The sequence below is a fragment of the Muntiacus reevesi genome, chromosome 4 (genome assembly GCF_963930625.1).
Source record: "Muntiacus reevesi chromosome 4, mMunRee1.1, whole genome shotgun sequence".
NCBI lineage: Eukaryota > Metazoa > Chordata > Mammalia > Artiodactyla > Cervidae > Muntiacus > Muntiacus reevesi.
Window position 1 is genome coordinate 52336166 of NC_089252.1, and position 18009 is coordinate 52354174.

Here is an 18009-nt window from a genome sequence, read left to right on the forward strand (position 1 = left end):
ACTAAGTAAAGAGGTTTAAATATGTTTCCTTAATGTCCACAATGACCTAATGGGTCCCATTTTACAGAGGCTCAAGGAAATAAAACTCTTTTGGGAACTTCTCTTGTGGTCCAGTGGTTAAGACTCCTGCTAATGCAGAGGGTCAGGGTTCAGGGAAGTAAGATCCAACATGCTGTGCAGTGTGGCCAAAAGATTTTAAAAAATGAAGAAAAGAAATTAAACTCTTTTGGACACACTCATTCTGTATCAAAGGGGAAGATACAAGCATCTCTGTGACAGTGGAGATGAGGTGATACAGGAAAAAGGTGTGGGCTCAGATGACAGATCCAACAGGTTAGCACAACCAGATCCCACTTAGCAGCAGGTACCTTGAGGTAAGTTACTTAAATTCTCTGAGCCTCATTTTTCTGAGATGTAAAATGGGCATAACGCTATCTATAAGGTCAGGAAGGATTAAAGGAGATAATGGACTGCCTTGGCTAATGCCTAGTCCGTTAAGTGCTTAACAAAGATAAGGTTTCCGCTTATCTTCCCCAACAAAAATTACCTTTGACAATACACCAGGAAAGTAAAATGTTCTCCTTTTCCATTAGAAAGCAGCAGAAATCAGCGATAGTCTGAATTCATCAAACTTGTCAAGCTGTTCAACGTCCATTATTCTTCTTTATTATATTTAACGCACTTAAAATAATCTCTCAGTGATTTATTCTCCTTTTAACTAGATGCAGTAATTAGAATATCTTTTATGATACGACGGAGTTTTCATTTCAGTCAAGGTGTTACTGTTTTAGAAAGCCACCATTCACTAAGAATATTACAACCCAGAAACTAACTGCTTTTATTCTCGCTTTGAATAGAAGCAGAAACACAAAATGAGGAGGACACACAGTGGATTTCTATAGCTGAAAGACGAAAACGCTCAGGCATGCAGGAGCCAATAACTCCCAAAATACCTTTCATGAACTGAAAAACAGATATGTATGTTGCCATGGCATTCAGCAAAATTAATACATTTGAAATTTGGATTATGTATGAAAAAAAAGTATGGTAAGTTCTTTTTTTTTTCTTCCCATAATATTGGCATTTAAAAAAAAAAAAAAAAAAAAAAAAAGCTTAACATGTATTTCCCAGAAGAAAAAATGAAGGCCAGCAAAAAAAAAAGTTCATCATATAGACCGGATCCTGGGTAAATGCAGAAATTCTGTATTAAGTGGAGGTCTGCTTCCCAATAGTTCTACTGACAATACTAAGAGCTCTGAGTCCATAGGGTCAGTATTCCAGTTCAGGCTCAGTTCTTAGCTAGCTGGGTTAACCATGGGTAAGCAATCTAATTTATCTGAGATTCAATTTCCTCAATTGTAAAATGACAGCTTCAGTGATAATATTTATTAAGCGCTTCCTGTGTGCGAGAACTGTTTTAAGTACTTCATGTATGTTTACTCCCTCGTTTAATCCTTACAACGTAACTAAGGAGCTGAGTAGTGTTATTATCACCCCATTTTTGAGGAAAGGAAACTGAGTCACAGAGGGGTTAAGTAACTCATCCTACAACTGACACCCCAGAGCCAAAGGATTTTGCCTAACTGTCTCACCAGGGTGAGGCTTAGATTATATCATTTCTACATCCCTTACAAGAGTAAAATTCCAAGATTCCACACTGTCTCTTTGGAAGACCTTTTTACATTCTTGTGTGCATGCTAAGATGCTTCAGTTGTGTCTGACTCTTTGCAACCCCGTGGACTGTAGCCCACCAGGCTCCTCTGCTCATGGGATTCTCCAGGCAAGAATACTGGAGTGGGTTGCCATGCCCTCCTTCCAGAGGATCTTCCCGACACAGGGATCGAATTCGCGTATCTTATGTCTCTTGTATTGGCAGGCAGGTTCTTTTTACATTCCTACTTCTACAAATTATCTGTTTATCTCCCAGACCCTGCTTTAAGTTTCTTTGGGTCAGATCCTAATTATACATTTTTACCACAAATGAGGACCAAATGTTGAGTCCGCTGTACGTAAGGTCAATGCTTTGTAAGTAAATTCCTAAAGGCAGTCGCTGAAACTTTATAAGGCAGAAATTAATCACCTGTTGCCCTGGTGTCCATAACCTAATAATTTAGAAAAATCAACATACACCTATTAGTTCAAAAGATAGGACTTTTTAAGTAAACCAAATAAAAAAGATGAGATCAGCACTCAGCTGACAGAAGAGCTGGGGATAATATTTAAACCTCAGCATACTTCTAGAGAACTTCCACAGCAGTTCAGAGAAATCACACACAGGCCCATGTTATACAGAAGTCTGTATATGAAACACTGTCAGAGATCAGAGAGAGTCATGATTTTGAGCAGGAACTCAGGAGTCAAATTGTCCACCTTCAATTCTGGGCTGCGCCGATTAAAAGCCCAGGACCCTGGAAAAGTTACTAAGCCTGTGTGCCTCAATTTCCTCATCTGCAACATGGGTATGAGAATAGCTGTGACCTTGTGAAATGGTTGTGAGGATTACACAAATTTCAATATGGGATGTGTGCACAGCTGTGCTCGATGCACCCAATAACAATTATTAACATTGGGTGTGTATCCATGCAATTCTCCTCCACACTGGACCACGTAGATATATACTGAGATATATATAAATATAAATATATATATACATATAAACACAAACACATATACATATGTGTGTTAGTTGCTCAGTCGTGTCCGACTCTTTGTGACCCTACGGACTATAGCCTGCTAGGATCCTCTGTCCATGGGATTCTCCAGGCAAGAATACTGGAGCGGGTTGCCATTCCCTTCTCCAGGGATTTTCCTGACCCAGGGATCAAACCCAGGTCTCCTGCATTGCAAGCAGATTCTTCACCATTTGAGCCACCAGGGAAGCCCATACATACATATTTTGAAATCATGTATGACTGAACAGTTTTGTCTTTCAATCAAGCAACAGGTGCTGAGGAAAATGAACCTTTGCTGTTAAATTCAGTGCTGGATTGTACCATTCACTTTTTCTTTCAGTCATTTAGCAAATAATAATTAAATAAATTCTCTAGCCAGACAATCTACCAGGAATAAGGAATATAGTATGATTATGGGAGACATGGGCCCTGCCTCTAAGGAACCTATGCAATTGCAAAACAGACTTCAAAAACAATCTCATCCACTGGTTAATTTTTTTTATAACTTAGGATTTCCATTCAGGAGGGCACATGGCTGACTATCAATTTCTCTTGGCTTCTGAATTCCAACATGACCTCCTATATGAAAAGATACTTAACTTTTCATATACAGATGTCAAAACAAGAGTAACTAGGTTGAATGTTTAAAAGTAAAAAAAAAAAACAGAGGGGCTTCCCTGGTGGTCCAGTGGCCAAGATTCCATACTCCCAATGCAGGGGGCCTAGGTTCAATCCCTGGCCCAGGAACTAGATCCAACATACCACCACTAAGACCCAGTGCAGCTGTAATAAATAAATAAAAACAAATATTAAAAAAAAAAGTTTAAAAAGGGTCATGATGAGCCGCTCCAACAGATGCTATTTTTAATCTATTTGCAAAATTAACGATAAATTAACAAAAATATCTTCAACATAAGTGTTAATAATAATAATGAGAATGACAAGGACCCAAGCAGCAGCCAGGTGAGTCTGTGATGTATTACATTTATTTATTCTTTTTAATAATAGGAGGGGGTCTTGAACAAGATACAAAGAAGAATCGAAGTCTAACTTTTGGGATTCCACAAATAAGTCCTCCCAAATTAACCAGATGATGTATAGCACGTTCTCATGATCAAGTATTAGCAACCCAAAGTAGGTGAGAAAAATAATAAATGTTCAGCTTTGAAGGCTGCAATAATATCACCATTATAATTCATCCCAATATATCAACACAGGCTTTACATTAACAGCCTTACTTTCAAAAATAGACACAGCACCACCATAACATTTCATACTTGCAGTGTTTGGAAAGAATGTCAGGGAAAGCTCCCAGCACGTGTTTCCATCAATCAGAGTAAGTGAAGAGGGGGAAAATGGAGAAAAAGAAAGAACTGGAGAAAGGAAAGCACAGATCCTACATTGTGTGGGCTGCGGGGGGATCGTGTTCCAGCTTCTGAGCAGAAACATTCTCCAAAGTTCCATGCCATTCCAGGCAGATTCCCGACAGCTGTGCAGTCGGCCACTCTTTGAAACAGACAGAGGCTCTACTACAATCCACTTCTACACTTCTGAAACTTCAAACACCTTCCCTGCTGAAGCAAGGCAGGCTGTACTACCAACGACAGAAACGCACTTCATGTTAATTGCACTTTTCCTATTCAGTGTGATCAGTGTTATCTTTTTAAAATATGAAGGTATAAAATAAAATTCTAAGACCAGATTCCTAAAAGGTTATGCATTTCTAAATCATATTATAGATTATCCCACGCAAACAATCTCTGTCAAACCAACATCCATGCTTGTATTTACAATAAAATATTCTGATGGGTTAGAACTGACCTGACCAGTTGTTTAAAAAAAATTCATTAAAATTTTTAGTTGTTCTGACATCCTGTGGATCTGGCTGATATATAAGCTACATGGCTAGTCATCCACAGCCACCACTGGTGTCTATTTATACCCACCGCATAAAGAATTTAAGGATTAGAATTGCTCCTAAGAAAGGAATTAAAAAACAAAAAACAGGTGCAAACTTCCCCAACAAAGCTTTGTCTCCATCTAAATTTTCTAAGATATTTAATATTTCCTAGGCCATCTTTGGGATGTACTCTGTGAAAGAGTTGGGAGAAAACTTCTGCCCAGGCAAATTCAACTCAGCCAAAAGAGGCTGAAAAACAGTGCTATAAAACCCTAGGTTTTGTGACCTGCTGCTCTAGGCCCAGACCTCTCTGGAAAACAAACCGCCATTTGTGATGTAGAAAAACAAGGATGAGGGCATGAAAAAACAACTCTGTTTTATCAATTTAGACCAGAATTTAAATTCCCATCGAAGGCTGTAGTGCTCATCTTTTCTGTTCATGGGGTGAACGAGGGGGTGTGACCTCACCAAGTCTTACCCCCCACCCACCCCACCCCACTGCAAAGACCTAGGGCTCTGCTGTGTGTTCAGATGAACCTCTGACTCGGCTCAGTCATCTGAACAAATCTAAGTGATACTTAAAAACCTGACTGTGTAAAATCGAGGATAAGATTTGAATCCCAACTCCTGAAAACAGCAAATGTGTGAACCGATTTGCTGGGGGTATTGTACTTAGTTTATCTGAATGATGACTATGTGAATGTATTGCTTTGTTTTCTGACAGTTCTCAAAGGGAATCCTTCAGGGGAGGGGGGAACCCCTCCCTCTAGGTGGGGATTCTTGTTTAGGCAGTCATCTCCAAGCCGTTGTCACAAACTGAAATGATTTGTACAATAATCAGATTCTGTCATCGCACAGGGACCCTGCACAAGAAAGGAGTCAGAGTAACTTGTTTTTTCTGGTTCCTAGTGGCAAACTTGCATATGCTGAATACATTCTGACCCCCAGTGTTTCAATGTCCTTGATTCTGACTCCTCTTGCTAATCTCAAGAATATCTTCTTAATTCAAACTAGAGCTAACTAATCGATTGTGCTTCTGCCCCTTTCAATACATTATTAGCTTATTTCTGACCCAGATGACTCTTTTGAAAACTAAGAACTATAATCAGAAAATAATCAAGTCCAATAAATCATGTGCTTTTTGAACATGGCCAATCCAGTCACTGGGAAAACAACTCCTGGTGTCTGAAAGTTAGTATCATTCACTGAAGGGCCACTGATAATCACAACTTTTAACCTGAAATATGTGCTGAGATTCACAGATTCTCCAAGTTAGATGTCTAGAGTTTTCTAGAAAACTTACTCTATCTTCTCTTAGACACGCCCAGGCAATTACTTTTTTTCTAATAGTGTACAAAACAAAATAAGCTGAGTTCTACAGGAGAAAAACTATTTTAATATTTTATTAGTTTTCTTTTACACAGTAGCACCCAACTTGGTTGCTCTTCTAACTTCAATACTCAGAAACTTGTTTATCTGGATTCCTCAAAGTCCCCTTTTTTATACAAAGCCAAACATGGGCTTCTTTGTCATCCCAGAACTATTTAATCCAATTTCTGACCCCTTATTTCACCTCCAACAGTAAGTCATTCCCCTGTTGATTAGGACCATGTATATCAGTGCTGGTGAGCTACTAAGCTGCAGTTAATTGAGCAGGTACCAATATTTCCATTACAGGATTTTCTTTGGTGAAATTACACAGGCCAGAAATTTGGCCTTGTGTGTGTGCAGTAAAGTGCCACGTATACCGACTGTGTTATATAAATAATGAAAATTAAATTACAGGATTTTAGGGACACATTCCAAACAATTCATTTTACGGCCAACTACACTGGGCTCATGACCAGCTGTGGAGAAAAGAATGTCCCCCTCCTCTTAAATCTTTATGTATCCATTTTCTTTGGTTCCAATTAAAAAAAAAAGGATTGAATGAGGTATCCATTATGCCCAACGTTCTAACATCTGAACCACAATCATTATGCGCAACCCCCAAAACCTCTTTATTTAACGTTTAGTGCTGCATGGTTCCGAACCAAATGTCCATCTTCTCCTCACTTTCATGGGCCCAAAACTCCAACGCCAAAAACATATTCTTTATACATGACTCTTTCAAATGCCTTGAAAAACATTCTCCCCCCTCCTCCACGATGGGGCAAATAGCTAATCAAGTTAGTGTTTCGTGTGTTTTTTAAAAACAGTGGCACTCCAGACAGTTTTCTATGTGGATTAGCTGATTTGGTCCTCACGAACCCATGAAGGAGACCTTATTGACTCTTGCCATTTTACAGATTAGCAAACCGAGCCTCAGAGAGGTAGCTGAACTTTTCCGAGGTCACACAGCTGGCGAATGACAAAGCCAGGATTAAGACGTTCGAGTCTAACTGCGGAGCACAGCCTCCTGACCTCCACTGTTTCCTCTAGACCGCGTGGAGCGTGGCCGCAGCCGCCACGTGCCCCACCTGCACCAAAAGCTCCAGAGTTCACCTCCTGGTCCTTATGACTTTCCACCTCTGAAGTGTCTCTCTCTCCTCTGCACACAGATTAACCTTGCACTTCTCCCTTGCCAAGTTACCTTCCTCAACTTATTTAAAATACACCTCAAGAGGACTTCCCTGGTGGTCCAGGGGTTAAGAATTTGCCTGCCAATGCAGGGGACGCGGGTTTGATCCCTGGTCCAGGAAGATTCCACATGCCCTGGAGCCCACCACAACTGGAGAAAGCCCGCACACAGCAACAAAGACCCAGACCGGCCAAAATTAAATAAACAAGACAAAATAAACCTCAGAATATATCATCCTCTTCAAAAGCCTGGGGGAAAAAATAATATGAGGGAAATCAGATTCAAAAGAAAAAGCACAAAGGGAAAAAAAAACCAAACAAACACAACTTCTGGCTTCTACTTTTTCTGGTAAAACAGGAAAAATTGTATATTTTCTATGCTAAATTAGTCCCTGAGCGTTAGACTAAACAACATCAACTGGCAATCACCACGTTCAGTCAGCCACTCAGGAAGTTCACGGTGACACAGAAATATCGGAAATTCAAAGGTAATTCTTTCACACACTTGACTTCAACAATCATTTGCTGATGGCTTTGTACGTGCAAAGACTCCTCTGCCTAGCTCTTTCAAATATCTTAATTCCACTGGATCTAGCATCCTTATTTGTTTATATCTATGTCTCCATCCATCCTTACAAAGCTTTGTAAGGTCAGGAACTATTCTGTGTCCATCTTTTTGATTCCTTTCAGAAATTAGCAAAGAGCCTCACACCAGCTCACACAGAAACAATGGCTAAAATTCAACTCAATTGGATTTCTGTTACATTGATCGTAGATTATCAACAAAATTAAAGTCCCTAGAGGAGGATGAATCTAGAGCATTGTTATACAGAGTGAAATAAGTCAGAAAGAGAAAAACAAGTATCGTGTATCAACGCATATATATGGAATCTAGAAAAATGGTCCTGATGAATCTACTAGCAGGGAAGGACCAGAGACGCAGATGTAGAGAACGGGCTTGCGGCCACAGTGGGGGAAGGAGAGGGTGGGACGAACTGAGAAGGCGACACTCCCACGTGGAAACCAGAAGCTAGTGGGAGCTGCCGGACACGACAGGGAGCCCAGCCTGATGCTCTGCGCCAACCTGGGGCTGGCAGCGGGAGGGAGGGGGGCCCCAGAGGGAGGAGATGTATATATGTATGATTATGACGGGTTCACGTTGTTCTACGACAGAAACCAACGCAACATTGTAAAGTAGTTATCCTCCAATTAGGAAATTTAAAAAAAAAACCTAAAGTCACTAATACCTTATAACTAATTTAGGTTTAATCCTGACACTTTGGACCTGTCTCAGAAAATTAGCTACTCCACTGCTTTGTCAGCCCAGGATGAATTCCCTTTAAAATAAATTAACTACTGGCTGACAAGCAATGTTTCAGACACCAGAGGCATTTCTTCAGAAACTTCATTCACCTGGCCGCCGCCACCTTCAGCCAGCTTTTCAGTTTTTCTTTCTGTTAAATTACCAAGAAGGGGAAAGTACGGGCCCCAGAACATGCCAGGGTTGAACCCGAAGCTGATGCAGAGATGAAACACACCATACCAGGAGCACTGTTTTCATCCATCGCTTGATGGGCAAATGCCCCCAACGGGATGGCGGCCGTCCGGTTGAGGGAGCGACCGCCCTCGCCAACAGCTGCAGAAGCCCCGTCGGAGACACAGCCTCTCCCTGAGGCTCATTTCAGCCATTGTTCCTCGTAACATGATCTAAAGCAACACTCACAGGATCTCACAGAAAGTTTAAATGTTGTTTGATGAGAGTCGTTAGGTATTTCAATCGGAAATGGACGCAGAGCAGGAGCAGCAATCACAGCACAGTGAGGCAGCTCACGGACCTTCCAGGGGTGCTCTCCGCCTATCTGTACCTGTGGGTGCCACCCTGAGAACACGAACCACACAGGGAGAAAACCCCAGCTGCCAAACCCTGATTCACGTGTAGATCTGGGGGTGTGTGTGTGTGTGCTTAAACACACACACATATCTTCCCTCCTACCTGAAGAATGTCCACTATTTAGTAAGTCAATAAAACGTTTTCGTCCGAAAACGTATGGATCACTTTTACAAGAGGAACTCACACATCAGCAAAATTCCACTTGTGCCATCAACAAATGAATAGTTTATGTGAATAATTCTGAAGACAATAACATTACACGCGTCCTCTTTTGCTAGTTTTAATATCTGAACTTCATTCAGGCAACAATGTTTGCTTCCATTAAAGCATTAAGATTAAGCCTCTCATGGTATTTAACAGAAGAGAAGGCAGAATGACATGGAATGAAAAAACAAGTGCGACTTCTTTAAAAGAAGAAAAACCATCTTGAATACCTAACAGCATTGGTTTAAAACTGTGCTTTTCCATCCGGGTAAACAGAAAGGGTGCCCTGGAATACACAGTGAGATGGGATAAGCATCAAACATCAGACGTTTTCCTGAGCTTCAACGTGTGGCTCATTTTTTTTTTACCAGCATGCAAATAAATTTCAAGCTCTGGGTGGCAACTTTCAGCCAAGTCCCCGAGCTCCTTGTGTTTATGTATTTACTCTTGTCTTTAGTTTGGGTGGAAAAGTTTACGAAGCTCTTCATGCTATTGTGTACAGAGTGGATCAGTAAATATCAAGAATGTGTATATGGTATATCATCATATTCAAGGCGTTCAGGGTGGTGAAGCTGGTGGCTATTCTCAGCATATGTAGATGACATGAAAAGACTTAAAAGCTGTATTAAATACAAAAGTCTTAGAATCAGCCTCACAGAGCCCAAGGATGTTCTAACATTAGACAACATCAAGCCCAAGCAACAGAATCCACTTTTTCCATTTAACTTTAAAGAGAAATCTAGCAAAAGAGAGCTGTTGTTAATCACGGCTCATATGTGTCCAACTCTTTGTGACCCCATGGACTGTAGCCGGCCACACTCCTCTGTCCATGGGAATTCCCAGGCAAGAATACTGGAGTGAGTTGAGAGATAATATATATTCGGAAGAGAAAGAAGGCAGAAAGGAAGGGAGGGAGGGAGAAGAGGGGAAGGAGGAAAAGAAAGAAGAAGGAAAGAGGAAAGAAAAGATGGAAAGTCATATCAAAGTATATTAAAGTCGCATTATTAAACAGATATTTGGAAATCCATATTTAACAGAAAATCATGATTAGCTGGTAAATAGTTCTAAAATTATCTAAATACAGAAGAAAAACACAAAGTGGCTCGGAATTTTTAAAAAGATTTTCTAGAACACTTTTAAATGAGTGAAGCCTAAAGTTACCACAGTATACTGAGAAGACAGAGTCCTAATTCCATTTTAAAAGATTACAAATGTTATATATTAGACTCTTGTAATGCAATTACCTTCTCTACTTAACTACCTCAGTAAAATTTAGAAATGTGATTTTCTATTCTTTTAATGTTAATGTGGATTAAAGCTGAAGGGAGAAAACAGAACATCTATTTAAGTGAGCAGGGAAAATGTTACAGGGTATATCGCTGCTTTTATAAAAAAGGGTATACATTGACTTTGACTTCCCTACAAATTCTACCTTGGCCATGGTCAATGAAAGTAGCAGTGTCTCCCTCTGGGATCTTATGGCATTTGAAACTCTCATCATACATTTTATATTCTGCCTGATATTAATTCATGTGTACTCCACTTTAAGTTAGGCAAGTTATTAAGATCACTCAGAACACGAGTTTCTGTTTGTAAAACTGAAATAAGCTACTCTTGAGGATCTAAAAGGATTAAAATATACTTGTGAAAGTACCCTGGAAGTTCAACGAAAAACACAGTTATCATCACATTCTGCTTTGCAGGCAGCAAGCAGGGTGGCCATGTGCAGCACTGCATGCACACCTCCAGGGGGCGCCAGGCAGAGATCCTGGCATGCCCTGGAAGCTAAACATCTTTCCCAGAACAGACTTTCACACACACTTATTACTCAATAATGGTTTCTGAAACCAAAGTGAATTCTAAAAAAAAGTAGAAGAAAACCAGATCGTTGAGATTAACCAAAAAACTAGCAGAGGCTGCCTATTAATAACAAAAATCTGATGAGTGACAGGGATCAACAGCAGGGTGTTTCTTTCCCTTTCTTTGTTCAATTCAAAAATAATTTGGCTTGATATCTTAATTGAAGGTAATTTTTTCCCAACGCATACTTGTACTTTGATTATGTTCAGATCCTTTACAAGGAAAAAGATGTTTTGAAGCACTAGGTCGCCTTTATACTTCATTCCCAAACAATATCTTGTCCTTTCACTGAACTTTTGGGGCAAGTGACTGACTAAATCAATAAGCCTGTGTTCTGGGGTTAACCATAACTTATTAAAACTTGGAAACTCAACTAACACAACCTGTAAAAACGGGAAAACTTCATCCCTTAAATCAAACATGCAAACATTAAAAAGAAAGTTGCCTACAAGCCAGTGAAAGTCATCAGTTTGACTACCTGAGCCAGCTGGAAGTCTCCAGCAGACTGAGAAATTTTCAAATTAACTTGGTCACTAGTGTACCCATATATCCAGTGCACGAAACACAGTAATTCAACTTACGTAAAAATCATACACTGGTAACATTTTCAGAAATTTGACTTTTATCTAATAGAAAAACATTGGGGGTGGAAAGCTGATTTGACAGTATCAATGGTGCAGATTTGCAAAAAAGGATGAGAACACTGAACAAAATGCAGCTCCTCTATAACTTGCCCACTGAATATTTTACGTATATTGTATGTATTCTCATTTTTTAAAAATTGTTGTTACCCAATTCCTCCAACAGCCAGAATGAAAGCTATAAAACTCAGTTAAAACTGAGATAGAGAAAAGTCCCTAATTCTTCCTTCTCAATATGTTATATCAAATGTCTTTTAGTAACTACATTAGAAGGCAATTACAGCTTAATAGCTGTCTAAATCCATTATCAGTGTACATTTAACCTTTCAATATTTAAAGATAATATTTAATTTGAGCAAATTAATGGACTGCCTGTGAGACCAAATACATCTATTTAGTCTTTCTGGTTTTCCATCAATGATATTTCTCTTTAGAGACTGGGTCTTGTGACAAGAAGTCTGGTAAAAATGGAGTTCTTTCTATTTGTAGTTTAAACAGATATTAATAAATGAGAGGCCAACCTAACCCCAAATGAGATGTAATGTCCTTATTAACTGCATGTGTCTTCTACCATTAACAAAGCTGTTTTTAATTCTCTACAGATTAATTTGTATCATTAATAGTTAAGTGAGCTTATATACCTTTATCTTTCAGTGTGATTTTTTTTCAAATTTCAAATTGTTTAATCTCTCTGACTTTAAAAGGATTGAGTAATTTTCTAGAACAGCATTTTTTTCCCGCAATTTGCCCTGTACTTCACATCCTCATTCAAGAGTAATAGTGTTTAAGAACTATGACAGTGGCTTTAGCATCTTGTTATATTTTCAGAGACAAGATCAAAAAGCAAAAACACCACTGTAAGAAGAATGCGGCATAATTTTGCTGCATTGTATTAATAAATGCAAATGAATAAGATATTAAATTAACCACAGTTAGGTCCTCAGCTATCAAGGAGCAAATGAAAACTGTCCAAATGAAGGTTTGATGTTTTAAGGCCCATTGTATCAAGAATTTCAAGGTGAACTTTTTCCACAGTAAAGTAAATACACATGCCTATATTACCTTTCTTTTCTTAAAGGTTAAAATCAATCACATTGTTCATTAAAATAAAGTTACTAAATCATCACATTTCATCACATTAATTCATGTACATTAGCACCTACCAATCTGAAAAATTTCATGAATTTTGTTGACATCTTAGTCACATTTTGACAGGTTATAATAATTCTAGTGTGAGTAAAGTATTTTTAAAATAACTTAAAATGTAGCTTGTCCATGCCACTTATTGCTCCAATTTCCACTTCATGGAAGTTCTCACGGTCCCTAAATGAAGAAGCGTCTATCTCTATCACACCCAACTCCTAATAATGCCTCTTCCATCTCCTAAGACCACTGGAACCGTGTGTTATGTAAATGCACAATTCTGAAGGCAGCAGAGGTCATGGAGAGGATGTGACCACCCATTGACCACTAGTTGTCTGGACTGAACCCCATTAAGGACTCTACATGAACTATTAAGATTCTGGCAAGCAAGTGCAGAAATGTGCTCATCTTGCATCTGGCCAAGAAAAGCTTCCTGTGTAAGCTCCCTGGCTAATTACACCTGCCACCTACCAATCTTTCTTCCATCTCTCCTGGCATTCCGTGTGCAGGGGCAAGTTTGCAACCCATCAAATTCCTGTTTAAGTCCAATAGTTTTCCTCTATAAAGTCTGTCTTTTTTTTTCACCCCCTCTGGATGTGCCTGCCGGGTCTTAACTGCAACCTGCAGGATCTAGTTCCCCGACCAGGGATTGAACCCAGGTCCCCTGAATTGAGAGCACAGAGTCTTAGCCACTGGACCACCAGGGAAGTCCCCTGTAAAGTCTGTGTTGAGTCTTATTTTTAATGCTGCAACAGTATTAAAAAAAAAAAAAAAAAAAAAAAACCTACATTTTAGAGTAAACACAAATCTATGTTTAGAATATCCAATATGTTTTAAGTTGCCCCAAAACTAACATGAGAAAAAGACCAAACTAATATTTTATGATTAGCATTCTTAACAAAACAATCCAACATAATCTTTAAAATGTCTGTCACTGTCATCAAACTTTTTGTTTAGTGTTTTAAAAAAAACTGTAAATAGAGAAAATATTAAACCATGTGTCCATGGTTTAAGAATCAGTTATGCAAACGTTATACACCCTACCATACTGTTCCTTACTTCCTCCTCAGTCATCCTCAGGTAACCAGTTGGTTCCTTGTGTTTTTTTTTCAAATGCAGGAACAGTACTCATGCCTGGAGAGTTCCATGGACAGAAAAGCCTGGAGGACTACAGTTCAGAGAGTCACAAAGAAGCGGACATGACTGAACAACTAAAACTTTCTCACCGTTTTCACGACGACATATACGTACATTCCTATTTTTCCCCTTTTGGCACGTAAGGTAAACTGCCAATTTCCTACCCTGGTATGTCCAGACTAAACTATCGCCTAATTTGTTTATTTTATGTTTTGGCCATATTGTGTGGCCTGCAGGATTTCCGTTCCTGGACCAGGGCTTGAACCCATGCTCCTTGCAGTGGAAAGTCGGGAGATTTACCCTCTGGGCCACCAGGGAATTCCCTGAACTGCCACTTTTAAGGAGAAATATTTTTAAAAGCACATGAGCTGGTTGAAACAATCTTCCAACAAAAACGCAGAGGATCCATATCAACCACAGGTCTATTTGTGTAACTACCCAATATCTTCCAGATCTGAATACAGAGGAAAATCTTCATTAATCCAGCAAAAAGCCAACGTCTAAATTGGACTCTTTTGAGTGTAGTTTTCTCACTTAAACCTTACTAATTTCAATCACAAATTATAAAACTGGGAGGTAATCAAGTAATGATCATTAAAAATAAACCTTTTTAGTTACATTCTATTTGAACAAAGTAACCCTAAATTATTTATTCCCATACAAAGCCTAAGCATTTCTCATGGAAAAAATTAACAGTATAGTCACCCATTCTTAGGTTACAAAATGTGTATGGATAAGCCTGAAATGAAGGATGTCCTTTTTTCTCAATAAATGATGTTAGGCCAAACAACTCAAGAATTAATACTGATGCCTTAAAAACCAGATTGTTATTGTTTTTAACCAAAGTTTCCATCAAAAAAGATAATGCGAAGGCATTTCTCTTTGGAAGGATATGATACTTTCAAAGCATCATATCCTCCCAATCAGGCTTTATTCTATTATTCATTAAAGTAACTTAAAAGAATTCGAGTACATTCCCAACCCAAGACTGTGAGAATCAGTTGCCCATCTAACTTGCAATGGTAGGTAGGAAGAAAGAGAGCTAAAGAAGAAGCATAATTTTTTGAGAAAGACAGCAGAAAATTCATTGAATTGAGATTTTTGTATACATTTAAAAAATGCATCGTATGTTTTCTGCTCTTTAAAATAGTTAACATCATCAAAGCAGCTACCAACACATGCCAAACACCAGGCGTTCAAACCATGAGACCAGCAACATCAAAGCCAAATAGAATGAGTTCCCCAAAGCAAAAGCAAAAAGTAATTGTTAGACTTCCGCTTGTGGCCATCAGAAATGTTACCTTAATTTGGCCTTAATGACCTATAATCAGTTTTAGCATATGGCTTTTAAGACTGCCATTATTCAGCTTGATCTATGGATATAATGGAGCAGAACACAACTGCGGGTATAATTAAAATAAGTTCCTGTAAAAGTGGAATATGTAGTACATTGCTAATGTGTAAATGACTCAATAACTTAATTAGGTGAAATGAAGTGCACTTATAACCACAGATACTTAAACCAAATCACGATAACACTGTGTACACGAATTTTTTTTTTCAAATGTTTCTTTAAACAGTAGGGCAAAGAAATACAAAGGAACTGGGACCTATAAAATGAACACTGGTTAACACTGACTCCCGAACGGAAAATGAAAAAACAAAACCAAAATTCTTTCTAGAGGTCAAAAAAATTACAATTAATCACGGGATTTTTTTTTTCCTCAAAATTAAAAAAAAAAAAAAAAAAAGCTGATTTGGAGAGCAATTAAATAGAAGAATGACCTAGCATTTTGCTTTTGGCTCCAAAGTTTTATTTTGGATACATATTCTCTTTTACGTTAGTAATTTAAGGATTGAGGGGTACAAAGAGGGATGAAGACTAAAACCCCCATACAGAGCCTGAGTTAAAGTTATACTCTGGGATGCTTTCCTAAAAGGAAGTAAACCTGCTGTTTTTCTGGGTGTTGCCATTCCGTAAGTGTAAATAACCACGACAAACGATCATGTGGTAACACCTTTCTGGATGTACCAGGAGAAAAACATGGATGTTAAAATTCACCCAAAAAGGCCGCTCCCTGCAGTAAGATAAAGCAGCAGACGAGCACAGCGGGAAAGCGCGTGAAGTGCACACGTGGGGCCCTGATTCAAAACACAGCTGCCGGGTCTAATTTTAGGCCAACTGGCCTTGTCAGTGTCTCTTAACAAGGAAAATCTCCCCACTGAATATTAGAAGCTCTAAAAGGAAGGGGGGGAAAGCACATAATAATATTCATTAGTTATCTCTACCATGGCCACTGTTATGCAGAAAATATGTACTGCAACTTCTCAGTGAGAGAAGCTGAGCCAGCGCCGTGAAAGGTATTTCAGTTAAGAAAATTTTACTCCTAGGTAATGACCCATGAAGATCCAGAAATACAAGGACCCAAATGAGAGATACCAAGGGAACATTTCATGCAAAGACGAGGACAATAAAGGACAGAAACGGTATGGACCTAACAGAAGCAGAAGATATTAAGAAGTGGCAAGAATTCACAGAAGAACTGTACAAAAAAGATCTTCATGACCCAGGTAAACATGATTGTGTGATCACTCACCTAGAGCCAGACATCCTGGAATGTGAAGTCAAGTGGGCCTGAGGAAGCATCACTACTAACAGAGCTAGTGGAGGTGATAGAATTTGAGCTGAGCTATTTCAAATCCTAAAAGATGATGCTGTGAAAGTGCTGCACTCAATATGCCAGCAAATATGGAAAACTCAGCAGTGGCCAGAGGACTGGAAAAGGTCAGTTTGCACTCCAATCACAAAGAAGGGCAATGCCAAAGAATGTTCAAACTGCCACAACAATTGCACTCATCTCACACGCTAGCAAACTAATGCTCAAAATTCTCCAAGCTAGACTTCACAGCACCTGAACCAAGAACTTCCAGATGTTCAAGCTGGATCTAGAAAAGGCAGAGGAACCAGAGATCAAACTGCCAACATCCGCTGGATCATAGAAAAGACAAGAGAATTCCAGAAAAATATCTACTTCTGCTTCATTGACTATGCTAAAGTCAAAGACTTTGACTGTGTGGATCATAACAAACTGGAAAATTCTTAAAGAGACTAGAATACCAGACCACCTTACCTGCTTCCTGAGAAATCTGTATGCAGGTGAAGAAGCAACAGTTAGACTGGATATGGATTAATGGACTGGTTCCAAACTGGGAAAGGAGTACGTCAAGGCTGTATATTGTCACCCTGCTTATTTAACACTGGCCTGGATAAAGCACAAGCTGGAATCAAGATTGCCAGGAGAAATATCAATAACCTCAGATATGCAGATGACACCACCCTTGTGGCAGAAAGCAAAGAACTGAAGAGCCTCTTGATGAAGGTGAAAGAGGAGAGTGGAAAAAGCTGGCTTAAAACTCAATATTCAAAAAGCAAATATCATGGCAACTGGTCCCATCACTTCATGGCAAATAGATGGGGAAACAAAGGAAGCAGTGTCAGACTTTATTTTGGGGGGCTCCAAAATCACTGCAGATGGTGACTGCAGCCATGAAATTAAAAGACACCTGCTCCTTGGAAGGAAAGCTATGACCAACTGAGAGTGAATGCCTAGGCAGGTAGATAAGAAGTCCGGGGTCCCCGAGGAGAAGAGAGGGCTCTGGGGCGCCCAAGGAGGAGGAAAGGACAAACGTCTTTATTTCTTTTTCTCTACATTCCTTAGTCTTGGTCACATAAAACGCTTTTTCCTTTAAGCCCAGAACTGATGATCACACAACAAACAACTCAATTTAAACTCTGCACTAGGGATTATAGGCTTTCCCTGGTGGCTCAGATAGTCAAGTATCTGCATACAATGAGGGAGATCTGGGTTTGATCCCTGGGTCAGGAAGATCCTCTGGAGAAGGAAATGGCAACCCACTTCAGTAATATTGCCTGGAAAATCCCATGGATGGAGGAGCGTTGAAAAGAGTCGGACAGGACTGAGCGACTTCACTTTCACTTTT

At 39.3% G+C, this 18009-nt stretch overlaps 1 protein-coding gene across 20 annotated transcripts in view; it reads right to left on the reverse strand.

Annotated features, from left to right (window-relative positions):
• TCF4 (transcription factor 4) overlaps positions 1 to 18009 on the reverse strand; it is a 379471-nt gene that overhangs the window by 333055 nt on the left and 28407 nt on the right. The gene's annotated exons all lie outside the window — the stretch shown is intronic.